A 14,160-nucleotide genomic window follows, 5' to 3' on the forward strand; every position below is an offset into this window, starting at 1 on the left:
GAATTTAAGGCTCATTGGGCCATAAAGAAGTGGAACTTGGACCTCGAGCTAGCCGGACAAAATAGGAACATGCAAATATTTGAGCTAGAGGAATGGAGAGAGAGAGAGAGTGAGCTTATCATAGTGCCAAGATTTATAGATAGAATTAAAAGATGGCATGATAAAGGATTAAACATAAAGAGTTTCACCCCGAAGATAAAGTTTTACTTTTTAACTCACGTGTGCATCTCTTTGGTCATGGTAAGCTTCGAAGTAAATGGGATGGACCATTCAAGGTCGTTGCGGTAGCACCCCATGGTGTCGTCACACTAGAAAGTGATGATGGTAAGCTATTTAAGGTGAACGGTGAACGCCTTAATGTCTACTTTGAATATGAGAAAGAAGAAGCAAGAGAAATAGACGTGGTAGGATTCAGAGACCCTGAGCATTGTGCATGCTTCTTGAATGCAAGCAACCTTGGGCCTTAACCCCTTTTAATGGACCAAAGAAACGACTAAAAACATCTTTTTAGGGCCTCTGATCAACCACACGTGCACAGAGTTCAAAAATTTTGGAATTTCCGGCTCAGGACCCGGCGCCCACCAACCCCCTTCCACGATTTCACGTTGGTTTGCCACGTGTAGGCCGATCTACGGCTTTGGGAGTTCAAAATTCCAAATATCATCGAAAACTCGCAACAGAAAGAAGGATCGGGAACTTTAAATCCTGGCTCCATCACTAGTCTTGAATTAGTGAGAGAAGCAATAATACATGAAATAGCTTGTTCCAGAATAAATTTTGAATGCTCTAGTTTACTCGGGCCTTCCAATTTTGTCTACATTGGATAATCTTCACACCAACATATGTTACAATACCAGCCATTTCCATCGAGTACCATCCTGCACCCTAAACAAAAAAGTATTCGAGAATTAAAAGTTGCACCCTAATCCACTAGCTTGAACCCATATTTGAGGGTATTCGAGGGCAGTGTTCATTAGCAGGAACAGGATTTGGAAGCATGTAGTCACTGAGCTGAGGATGGCAGCATAACAGCTCCCAACATCTGGAGAGTATAGCCAGCAAAAAGAGCATTGGTGGACCAATTGGCAGCATATCAGCTCCCAACACCTGGAGAGGATAGCAAGCAAAAAAGAGCATTCGACCAATTGACAGCATAACAGCTCCCAACACCTAGAGAGGATAGCCACCAAAAAGAGCATGCAGATTGCCTAGGGTAACTTGAGGGTGCAAGGTCGTCTAGTCTCATTCTTGTACTCCGTGCATCACTTCTCAGATAATTTTGCAACTTAGATGTCAAAGTAGGTACAACAGGATATAAGTTAATAGAACTTTGCTGGAGAAACCCACATGCCAAAAGGTTGTTGTTCATTTTGCAACAAGTTCACATCAATCGTGGGAAATGAAATGAAATTAGAGGTTCAACACTAGTATGCAAATGCAAATTTCGTATGCAAATGGACATGTAGCACTTGAGAATAAAATGCCCAAAGAAACATAAATTCTCATACAAATTTAGGGCCATTCGGACAACACATATGAAATTACCATCATATCGAGAAAAAATGCTCGACATTTCTGTTCACAGAACTGCAATATGTGAGATTACACACGTCCTATCCACTTCATTATGAAGTTCCCACACAACACATAAAGTTTTCATCACATCCAAAAGCCGATGCATGGAAATTTCTATGCTCAGATAATTAAGCCAAAATAGAAAAAAGAAATATATTAACATCATTGCAAAGTAACAAAAAAAGAAAAAATTCCCTTGGCTCGGAGATTCAGTTGCACTACAAGAAATCTCTTAATCCGTGACAGATTACCGGTGACGGTTTTACCGATGACGGTTTTAGAGAACGTCACAAATAATATAAATCTTCAACAATACATGAACTACAGTAGTTGATATCCAGCCCAAAGCCCAGTATCCGTTAAACATATATAAAGGAGCACAAATCCTAACCCGCACACTCTTGCTCCCTCCCTCTTCGCAACAGCCGCCGTCGCTCACTCGAGAGTCCAGACCATCTCGACTGCCGCCTCCTTTGCCTAGGTTTCGTCCTCCCCTAGCCGATGCGGATTTCATCGTTGGTGTGGAGGAGGCGGAGGACTGCGCGCAGAGGAGACCCAGGGCACCACCCCACCTAGCTACTGCCCCAATCCTAACCCTTGGCAGATCAGATCCTCGATGTGGAGGATACTGAGGGTGGCGCCCCCACCTAGCCCTTGCGGGATCTAGATCCTGGAGCTAAGGAGCACAACGCGGCCACCAAGCTCGGAGTGTAATACCCGATTTTAAGGACAAAACCAGATATACACTATATATGAGTTTTAGAAGTCAAATCTCACATATAGCTACAAGTAAGGGGTAATATCAAAAGACAATGCATAAATATATAGCGTACTTAGTATAAAAGAGATAACCGTCAAGCAAACAGCGGATAGACAACTCCAAACTTCGGGTATTAACTTCACTCTACAGGATCCAACTGACTGGTTGATCACAAGCCTAAACTTCTCCTGAGGTTTGAGGGAAATAGCAAGAGTGAGTCCATGTCGAACTCCACAAGTATAGCAACTAGATTGTATAGATCCCACAATCTCATGATCAATGTGACATAAATAATGTAAAGCATTAAATAATAAATAATGAGCATATTTAACACACAGGAATCATCATCGTCGCAACAAGAATCCCCAAGGCCGCTCCTGACCGTGAGCTCGGCTAGTATACTAGTTTTTAACCCTCTGCAGAGATTGCACATCTTTACCCATGAGTCATGATTTACCCTTTCGCCCGAGGTGATCAGCCTCTTAACCCACTTCCAAGGAAGGTCGGCAGGGATCACTATGAAGCCTTTCAAAAGTTCGTCTAACATGTTAGGGCCGCAAGGTTTCCTTTGCGCGCAGATATAGATACCCCCCTTCCAAATGGCACAATGACGCGCAGCCTATACACATAGGGACAGGGGCTCGCACTATACCCAAAACGGTTCAGCCCCTCCGCCCTTTCGGGTAACCTCTAACAAGCTAGAAAAGGTCTTCATACTGAGCTAAAGCCAGAGCCATTATAGCCCTCATGGTTGCACTGTTGTCCCGGTTATCACTTACAGATAAATCATCAAGTTGCTAAAAAGTTATTTTTATCATTTATTACTTAACATTAATCTAGTCACAGGATCATGGTCACAGAATATAAAATCCAAATGCTATACTTGCCTTAATCCAAATGCTCTTGTTGATCCTGCTGGTCTTACTAGTTGCCAAGGCTCTGATCTTGATCACTGAAGCACTCTTGTTCATTACGAATTACTCACCGACTAATTCCGATCATCGATCACAAACATATGGCAACAAACATACACGAAGCAAACAAGGCTACAATTAGAACAGTACACCTATCATATAAAAACAGTATGAAAAGTTTATAAAAATGTTCTACGCAGCGCTACGATCACATAAACGTAAAGTTCACGAAAATCGGAATTAGGACGAAGAAGTTATGAATTTTCCAAAATTTCCTATAGATAAATAATTAATTAAATGCTACTGCAGAATTAAAAAGTTTTCAAAACAGTAAACTAACACTTCTAACATGTAGAGCTCGTGATTATGAACCTAAGAATGGACAAAAACGGAGTTAAAACAGAGAAAATATGACCTAAACATGCTATCGTATTTCCATTGTATTCATAGATTTATTTTTCTAAAGGAAAACGGCAATAAAATTCACCTGCGTCATCACGATGTCACGATGAGGTCATCAAGCTAACAATTGACCTCTGCTACGTATGGCAGCGTTTCTGCTCTTGCACGTCTCGACTGATCGGATCGCTAGCAGGTGCAAGGAGCAGTTGGTAGCGCTCGTCTCTGTTGTGAGATAGACACGGTGCTGTTGAAGTATGGAGCAGAAGGACCGGCGCGCCACGGTGGCTGCCATGGCGAGCGACAAGGAACTCGTCGGAGTTACACTGAATCAACGTAGGGATCTTGAATTTCAATGAAAAAAAATACCAGGAATACGAGGAGCGAACAGCAAGCTCACCTAGGGCTTTATCAGTGGCGAAGAAGGCACGGCGAGGTCATGGAACTTGGCGAGACAGACACCTCTCCTCCTTAGTTGTGAGTTGGGTAGCAGGCCAGCTCGATGCGAAAAGCTGCTTGGAGTTCTGGCTTCTCTGCAGCAGTGGGTCGGAGGGGTCGAAGAGGCGGCAAGCTTCGGCAACAACAAAAGCTCTCGGCGACATCCACAAGCGGGACGTGAGGCAACGCTAAAGCGGCGGCACGAAGTTGAGGCGAGGCTGCAACGTAGTTAGGGCTTGGATGGCGGCTGCTGCACTATTGGGGAAGAAGAACTTGGGTTTTATATGGAGGCGTAGATGTGGGGAGCACGTAGAATTGAACGAGCATCAGGATCGGAGCGTCGGGATTTCGCCCTGGTGGAGTCCGGTTCCTCTACGACTTGGGAGAGGAGAAGACAATGACAAGTGGGACCATAGCGTCTGAGGGAGAGGAAAATGAGCAAGCTAGCGTGCGTCCATGGGGCTCAGTTAGGCCGTTGCGTCAGAAGCCCATCACGTCCGAACAGAGAGAGAGGAGAAGAATTTTTTTTTTTTCCTTCTAAATTTTCAAAGTCATTTTCTAATTGAACTTCAAATCGATTTAATTTTAGTTCAGAACCACTCATCACAGTAAATCAAATGCAAAGGCATGCATGCTCAAACATGTTGCTAACCACTATGGTAAATTTTAATTTTTTTTTTAAAAAAAAAATATTATTTCTATGTATTATGAGCACAAAAAAAAATACATTTTTAAATCAAATTTCTCCTATTTTGAAGACTTGCAAAATTTAGGGTGTTACACGGAGCAGCCCCACCCCCACGTCAAGGGCAACAGCGAAGTGGTTCCTCAGGTGATCCATGTGTTCCCTCAACTTGTCCTATATCCACCTTTATTTTTCTCACCAATTCATCCACCAGTGATGGTGCCGCTCAAGCAGAGATGACACTAGCATGCCGGCGTTGGGGATCTGTGTGCCAGGGTTGAGGGTTGAGGGAACCTGACTGAATTCTAATTTTCAGGTCAATACACGTTATAGAACATGGAGATGTGGCAATTGTGTGGTAAGTATTTGTGCCTAGTGCTAGTTGCTCAGAGAGGATAGAAAATAAGATTAAGATAAGAAATTTAGTGTATTTGCTATGAGGGCAATGCACTGCTTATATATTATTCTAATCTCTGTATAACTTTTGTGTTTCTTTTTTAGATTAAAAGAAACCTTGTTAATTAGAAATGCAACTGGGCTGCAACTATCAAACTTGATTGAGATATGCTCGTAATGCTTATTATTCAGTACTTGCCTAATGGAAAAATTCTGAGTTTATGTAATCGATATAACCTGTTGTGCAAACTGTTAATTGGATCCTATTAAATTAGTGAACTTTGCTTCTTGCTCAATAGCTTAGGTCTAAATTATTTGATCCTATTTTGTACATGTATTGTATAAGAACAATTATTGTGTTCAGCTGCCGTTAAAAAATTATTGTGTTCAGCTCTGTTTTATGCATGAGCAGGAGCGCACCTAGAGTTTCTATAACAGCATCAGTTCAGCTGTATCATTTTCTTCAGAGCATCAGTTTATTATGACTAGAAAATCATAATTTTCTTCAGAGCATAGTGTGACTAGCACCAGTTCAGTTGTATCATTTTCTTGTTCATTTCTTTTGTTTTTGTTGGATTGCATGCTCTGTAGTCTGCTTTTCTTCCAGAGCCTTTTAATCTTTTGTCACTCTGCAGTCTTCGATGTGTCTTCAGTTTTTGGCGATGAATCAAGGGTCCTAGATGGGGACTCTGTTGAGTTCAAAGTGGAGGAAAACATGAATGGTAATGGGAATAAAGAAAAGAAAATATCTCAAAAGATCAGTACAGGTGATGGCTCCCCGTCTTGTTACTGCTCTCAATAATAATTGCTCTTCAGTGGTAATCTAGAATATTTATTTGAAATTTCTGTTTATTTCTATATTTCACGGTTTTTTTGCTTTGGGTTAGCTAGACACTGCATTCTATGGTTGTGCAGTTTTAGTTCTCTGCATTCCTTAACTAAAATATATTATTTACTAGCAGTATCAGTTTTCCTTTGTGCTCTGTATCATGTCAGTACACTTGTAGATCACTCAAGAATCAGCTTAGCTATCAGTTTAGTTTAAAAGCTTTAACTATAGCTTAAACTGTTTGCTTGCCTTGGTTCAGTACATAGAAAAAATGGTGATGCTGCCATTTGATTGTGCTGTGTATATGCAATTTTGCTGCTTGCTTTAAATTAATTATAAGCCATACCTGAACAATCATTTAGAATTTCAGTTTAGTAAATAATTGCAGTGTCCAGCTAATCGACTTAATGATGCTTCTGCCACTTTGTGCCACTAGTGATATAAATTTTACAAACTAGCCGTGCTGGCTTTGCATCTGTTAACCGACAGCAGCAACTTTGTGAGTGCAACCATTTCAACTGGATATGTTTAAATTGATAGTTGTACCTAATACATTTTAGCTTAGGCAGCAGCTATCTATTAAGTTATCTAAATCACTATTTGATTGAATGTTTCTTTTTTTATAGTTTTCAGGAAGGGAATCGGTGGATAAACAATATTAGAGAAATGTTTGACGAAGGAGCATCATTCCACTGAGGCGGCTGCATTGCTTATTGGCGGCATGGAGAGACAATTGTTGGCTGTATAAATTAGTCTTGTTTTTAAATTGCTTCATCATCAATGTGTAAATATTTATATATGTAAACATATTTGACCAAATGGTTGTAAATTTATAATTAGAAATGCAATAAAGAAATGTCACCATATTTGTCATTCAATAAATATCTCAAATTTCTTACAACAAAAATAGATGGGCTAGATGTTGATATAAGCATCCATGTCATGATCCACATAAGCAGTCTAGATGATGTGGCAATTCATCTATGACGGTTTAGAACCGTCACAGGTAATGGGTTTGGGCTGGGCTAACTAGGCCTTGGGCTCAGTTGTGACGGTTTGAGATCGTCATGAATTCTGTTAATCTGTGACGGTTTTATGAAAATCGTCACGAAGGTTAATCCTTGACGCTCAATAGGTGACGTTCCCTAAAACCGTCACAAATGTTGCATAGTGACAGTTTTTTTATGATCCGTGACGGAAATTTTTCGTCGTGGATTAGCAGGTTTCTTGTAGTGTTGGACATTGGAAATGCAAAGTTATAGAAAAGGAAATGCATTCCCATGAAAACTTGAGATAAGAATAATGGGTTCAAATAGTGTGCATAGGATAAGATTCTCACGATATTATGATAGTTTAACCTTCGTTCAAAAATAAAATATTCACTAACCTGGGCCTGGGAATTCTTTAGCTCATCTTTATACTTTAGTATCATCTGGTAATATTTCATCCTCAGATCTTTACCCTTCTGTTTTACCCTATTCGTCACAAAGGCATTGTATTCCATTTTATCAAATGCAGATTCCTCATTTTTCTTAAACCATTCGCAGATCGCTTCTGTAATAGCCATCACATATACACCACAGTTATATGAGTCCTCCTGCTGTGGCACAGGGGCATCACAGACATCTTTGGCAAAAGCAGGGTTCAATTCTTTTATTCTTCCAGAAATAAATTTCGCCACTTCCTGGTTAGCTGGCCTTGGAGTGTCATAATGATGGAGCATGTGCCTTGTGTTGTCCAAAACTAACAAGCTATAATGGACCCTAGCATCAGAATCATAGGCATTCAACTGGTGACTATTCAGAGGAATAAATACTAATTTATATTGAAGCATTCTTGTGATACCATTCTTGTCGTGCATTAACATTGTTGATTCAGCTTGACTTAACAGTAGGATCTTATCATTTCTGTAGGTGGTAGAGAGGAAGGCAAATATTCTCTGAATTACACCATCAGTTATCCACCGTGTACCAGTAAGACTTTCTAGGTCTATTTGCAGTGCTTTAAGCTGCGCATCACTTAGTCCATCTGTACGCTGAGATGGTACATTAAGATTTTTTAGGTTTGTAAGCAGTGCTTGACGCCGTTCACTTAGTCCATCCGTACGCTCAGATGGTAGATTTTCCTGCAAGAAAAAGAAAACCATAGCACATTTAAAGCTATAAGACGCACTACATGGCCTTGCTGGGAAACAAAACTAAATCTGCAGCTTGATCTTATGGATCAAGAATCTACTTTCCAAAAGTGAGTGAGATTAAGTAATATTTCTAAAACTCTAAGAAGCAAAACAGAAGTGGTATTGCATGCACTGAGTTCTTCAAAAGTGGCATTGCTTACACTGAGTTAGCGTGAATATCCCTCAAACAAAGCTTTTCTGCAGAAGTATTCTCTAGTTCAGTGGTATTCATGATAGCTGGGTCACAGACAGCTTCATGGTTTAGTATCATCTGGTGATATTTCGTCCTCATATTGTGAACTTCACCCAACTCTTTTACCATGTCTCTCAATTCATGTGTTAATTCCTCATTTTTCATAAACCATTCACTGATCACTTCTGTAATGGCCAGCACATATACACCACAATTATATGGGTCCTGCTGCTGTGGCATAGGGGGCTCATATATAACCACTTTGGCAAAAGCAGGGATCACTTTTCTTATACTTTCAGCAAGAGATTCTGCAACTGCCCGGTTAGCTGACCCTATAATGTCATAATGAAGGAACTTGTGTGTGCCTTTCTTTCTGTTGTGCAAAACTAACAAGCTTAAATGGACCCCAGCATCAGAATAGGGATGCATCTCTGCAATTTTCAGAGGAATAAATACTAATGAAAAATCAAGCAGTGGTAATCTTGCAGTAGCATCCATATTGGACATTGACGTCACTGACTCGCGTAACAATAGGATCTCCTCATTTCTGAAGGTGGTAGTAGAGAAGATGGCAAATATTCTCTGAATTACACCATCAGTTATCTGCTTTGTACCATTAAGACTTTCTAGGTCTGCAAGCAGTGTTGTATGTTGTGCATCACTTAGTCCATCATCTTTATGCTCAGATGGTACATTTTCCTGCAAGAAAAGCGCAATAATGGCCTTGCTAGGAAACAAAATTAAATCTGCAGCTTGATCTTATGGATCAAGAATCTACTTTCCAAAAGTGAGTGAGATTAAGTAATATTTCTAAAACTTTAAGAAGCAAAACAAAAGTGGTATTGCATGCACTGAGTTCTTCAGAAGTGACATTGCTTACACTGAGTTCTTCAGAAGTGGCATTGCTTACACTGAGTTCTTCAGAAGCCTGAATATCCCTCAAACAAAGCTTTTCTGTAGAAGGATTCTCTAGTTCAGTGGTATTCATGAAAGCTGCGTCACGGACAGCTTCACGCACAGCATCACTCAGTCCATCATCTTTATGCTCAGATGGTACATTTGCCTGCAAGAAAAAGAAACCCATAGCACATTTAAAGCATTATGCGCAATCTTCTGGATCGAATCTACATTCCAAAACTGAGGAGTGAGATTAAGTAATATTTCTAAAAACTTTAAGCAAAACACAAGTGGCATTGCTTACATCTAGTTCTTCTTCAAAAGCATTCAGATCCTTCAACCAAAGCTCTTTTGGTTTAGTCTTCTTTAGTTCAGAGATATTCTTCTTTTGGTGTTCACATTCAGCTTCCAGCTCCTCTACCATCACAATAAAGTTAACAGTTGCCATGAACAAGAGGTAGTCATATCCCCTTATGATTCCTTGTGCTTTGGCACCATCCTGATTCTCCCAAGAGGGCTTGGCTTGTTCAAATTCCTCAAACTGCATTTCTCTGAGCTTCGTATGTAGGCCTTCTTTATCCATGTCAAATAATTTGATTTCTCCAGTTCGAACAGCTTTAATAAATCTAACTTTGTTCTGTGCCATTTTCAAGTCACGGCCAGCCATTTCCACTAGCTTTTGCTGCATATTGACAATTACTAAATGTGATATCAAATAGTCCAAAGAATATGTGCCATTCAATTATTAAATGGAAACGTACCTTTCTTTTCTCATAAAAAGCAAGCCTCAAGGCATAGAATTCCTTAAGTACTGAAATAAATGACACAATTTAGTTACAATGCGACAAAAGAAATAAAAAATGGAGGGCTTGTAGCAAAAAGGTAGTACATACTTTGCTCTGGACTGTCATACTTTTAATTATGCCATTTGAATCCAACAAATGCATATTTGATGTTCCCATTGATGTTCTCAGTTCAAACTTTCTCTGAAGATCTACTTCATTGGCTCGTGCCAAATTCTCAGAATTCTCATGCAAGTGTATCATAATTTTAACATCATTGCCGCCTCTCTTTTTTTCATAACTCTGTAAAATTATTATGATTAAAAACTAGTGGACAACAATCATTTCATGATTAAAACATACTATGTAATCAATTACCTTGATGAATTTGTCTTCTCCGTCCATAAAAGTTTTAAGCTTCTTTTCATAATTCTCCATCGAGATCTTCACTGGGAGCTCACTTATTTTTAGTGTAGTTTTGTCAACAACCTTTATGATACCACTAGCGGTATAGGTAACACCTGATTTCTTGGTCTTGGTAGTTTCGTTTTTGACACTCACTTCTCCCTGTTGGTTCATGTTTAAAAAATAAAACACCAACATTAGACTTTTTAAGACAAAAATAAAAACAGAATTGTAAAAAAACATGTATTACTAACGTGGAAATGTCTGAACCACGGTTTCATTTCTTCCAACGTTTCTGATCCCTGTATCATTAGTTTCAAATTGTGTACAATATCTTTGGGATTGTAACAAGGAATCTTTGTGCTCCATCCAGTACCAATTCCTTCAGCTCCATTGACTAAAATCATTGGAAGGATTGGCAAATACCTAAAAAGTGACAACTAGGCCTTAACTACTTATTATAAAGGTCAAATTGTTGAGGATGGATGGAGCAAGTGGTGCCTAGTTATTACCATGAAGGTTCAATTTATTGCCCATCTTCACACAAATAATCGAGCAGAATATCATCATTTTCATTAAATATCCTGCGAGTGATACTTGATAACTCTGTGAAGATATATCTAGCACTATTAGCATCTTTGCCTCCCTAAAATGAAAAAACTAGCATGAATAAAATGTTTAACAACAAGTTTTCTCATAGTGGCTTGTTAACTCGCCTCTAATCTTGTATCAAATTGCCCATTGGGACGCTAAAGATTGATATTGTTGCTTCCAACAAAATCTTGAGCCATTCTTACTATTGTGTTTTATAGATTTTCTTCACCGTGATGATAAGCAGAACATTCTGCCACAGACGCGGTGAACTGTGCCACCTGTGATCAAGTATTAAATTAGCAATATTATAAGGCTAATATAGAGAGAACATGACACATAAATCATAATATGGCAGCCCGACCAGAGGCTCAACCCTTTTCTACTTATAAGCTAGGACTGAAGCTTTGGAGTGGATATGATTCTCATCATCATAGACTATATGGAACAAGCTTGAGATTGACAACCCACAAGACAAGAGTTTCAAGCAAGCTAGTCTACCTTAATATATTCAGGTGCCAGTATACATAAGGAAACTAAAACTAAATATATAATGGCGATACAATCTAAAGAAACTATGGAATACAAAAGATCGAAGCCTACCATATTCTCGGCCATATGAAAGTGCATCTAGCCCTTTGTGGGTTTTGGTGAATTGAATGACAACATGATTAAAGGTCTAATAAGTTTGCTAAGTGTTGAACAGGATATTGAGTCTATTGCACATACTTGTGGATTGTGTATCAACAAGTATGTTCAAGGCTCAACAAGCAGGCAAACTTGATGATATGCCACATAGTGTTGAAATGAAGGCCAAATTATGTATTGTTGTATTAGAGGATTATGGAAACAATCTAGGTCAAGCAAAAGACAACAATGCAAATAAAATCTATGGAATGGCTTATATGCTGTGGGATATCATAACATCATGAGAAAGCAAGCATATTTGGAAAATGGCAAATGGTAAAAGAGGCATGAGTTGATGTTCTTGGATTGGTCTCTATAATGGCTTGCTTTTCATGAACAAGAAAAGCTTGATAGTGAACTAGGTTTGATCAAGCTAGAAGTATGAAGATCAAGATTGAAGTGAGTATTGAGTGTCAAGCCAAAATAGAGAGGATATAAGGAACTGTGAATTGGCTTGACCATATTGATGCTGATCCATATATGTCTCTATGTGAGTCAAACTAAAGCTTGATTGATCTCAATATTTATATCTAGAAGATATTCAAGCAAGGATCACAATATTGAAGAAATGATTATTCAATGGATACTTAATGTGATATGACTTGAGTATGGCTTGATAAGGTGAAGATAGCAAGGAAAGGGCTTCGAGGGACTAAGCGGAGGTGAAGGGATAAGCGACGGCTTAAGGACCGAGGTACCATGGCTAAGGTGAAGAAGAGAGTACTTGCATTGAGTCGAGGAACTAATCAAGCTATGAGAAGTCATATTGTGTTGAGGATCAAATCTTTAGTAGAAGTGACTTGAAGCCATGGAGGTGAACTCATATGTGTTGAAATGGGTCAAGTCACATGCTCAAGGTGTGTTTGCTCAAGAAAAGGAGACAAAGTTGATTGCCACCCTTTATGGAGTAATATTGAGAAGAAATGGCATTTGAAGACATTGAAGACTCAAGTGGTTAAATTGGTTATATTCTTTTGTTCTTGAGTATAGGTATGCCGTACTATCAAGGGGGATGCAATACGAATGATAGACAAGTCTCAAGTGCTCAAACTAACCGAACCCAAGTGCTAACTTGAGAGAAAACACTTAGCACTGCACCTGCACAAGTTGATCTTGGAGCTTTTTCTCTGCAGGGTTGGATAGCCCTTGAAACAAGCTTTCCGAAAAGTCCAAGATCACTGCAAACGGAGTTCGGAGTAAAAAGTTATGGCTTTTTCCGTAAGGTGACCTGTGCCTTGTACAGTCACAACGGCTAGTTTTCGAATCCTAACGGCTAGTTTGAGTGGGATGAGTATATATACCCATCCCACTGCTTCTGGTCGTGCTGCTGATGCTCCAGACCTTCCCAACCTTTGCAAAGCCTCTCCCCAACCCTCTCTTTGTGAGAGTATTGTGCTTAGTGCACAATTTAGTGTTGGGGCTGTGTGATTAAGTGTTAGAGAGCATATTAGAGCAATCCTAACCTTGAGCACTTGCTGGGCTTCGTCGATCTTCGTTGTGCATTTGTTACTCTTGGAGGTGAAGCCTCCTAGACGGCTAGGCGTTGCCCGACGAGCTCCCGTGCTTGTGGTGAGCAGCGGGACAGTTTGTAAGACTCTCTTGCAGCTAGTGAAATCACCCCTCACCTCAAGAGTTCATTCTCTTGATTTGAGAACGAGGGCAAGGCAAGCCTTGGTGGCGAGCCAATCCTTTTGTGGATACCTCAACAACGTGGACTTAGGCAAGCCTTGGTGGCGAGCTGAACCACGGGATAAACACCGTGTCATATTGTGCTTGTTTTACATTCTTGCAAGTTCATATTGTTGTTGAGGTGCTTGTAAGGTTTGTGGCCAATCTACTTGGTGGTACTTGTTCTGCTGTGTATAACTACTATTTAGTGACTAACATACTTGCAGGAAGCTGGGAAATTTACCTGATCTAAATTTCCTTGGTTGGATTTTGAATTGTACTAAGTTCCTCCTGCGCAGGCCGGCAGTGCCGCCCTCCAAGGCCGGCAGTGCCGCCCTCTAATCTGATAGAGTTTTGAGTTGAAACTTTGCAGATTTGTCATTGGATACCTCTAGTACTTCTTCACCAAGTTTGAGCTCATTTGGACACTCGGTTGCAGGAAGGCAGTGCCGCCCTCAAAGGGAGGCAGTGCCGCCCTGAGTGTTAATTTTAGTTTGAGCTAAATTTTTACAGGCCTATTCACCCCCCCTCTAGGCCTCCTCGACGACATCAAGGTCCTTTCACCATAGCGCCGACTAATGTCAAAATATGTGGAAAAGATTCATATTAGAAAAAACAAATGATAGTTGGGATGCCATACCTTTGTTTTCTTGTTCAATTTTTTCTTAAATGCGCTGAACATTATCTTTCTCTGCCCTTTTTTAAATCCATCTACCATTGATGGTATAGACCGGTGCATGTCTAATACCATGTATAATGTGAGCC

General features: G+C 39.9%; 2 long non-coding RNA genes and 1 pseudogene across 3 annotated transcripts; 1 reads left to right on the top strand and 2 right to left on the bottom strand.

Moving 5' to 3' along the window:
• Window positions 4,869–6,796, top strand: LOC110431315. Of its 2 annotated transcripts, XR_002448796.1 has the most exons (4): window positions 4,869–4,918; window positions 4,986–5,129; window positions 5,803–5,934; window positions 6,623–6,796. It is a non-coding gene; the product is annotated as an uncharacterized LOC110431315 (long non-coding RNA). The 2 variants fall into 2 exon arrangements; XR_002448795.1 differs by having other exon boundaries at window positions 4,875–5,129.
• LOC110430712 lies at window positions 7,886–8,741 on the bottom strand. Its single transcript, XR_002448066.1, has 2 exons — window positions 8,334–8,741; window positions 7,886–8,121 (listed from the first exon to the last, which is right to left on the bottom strand). It is a non-coding gene; the product is annotated as an uncharacterized LOC110430712 (long non-coding RNA).
• The window catches only part of LOC8085328, a 44,273-nt pseudogene continuing 38,890 nt past the window's right edge, over window positions 8,778–14,160 (bottom strand).

Source organism: Sorghum bicolor, chromosome 10, assembly GCF_000003195.3.
Source record: "Sorghum bicolor cultivar BTx623 chromosome 10, Sorghum_bicolor_NCBIv3, whole genome shotgun sequence".
Taxonomy (NCBI): Eukaryota; Viridiplantae; Streptophyta; class Magnoliopsida; order Poales; family Poaceae; genus Sorghum; species Sorghum bicolor.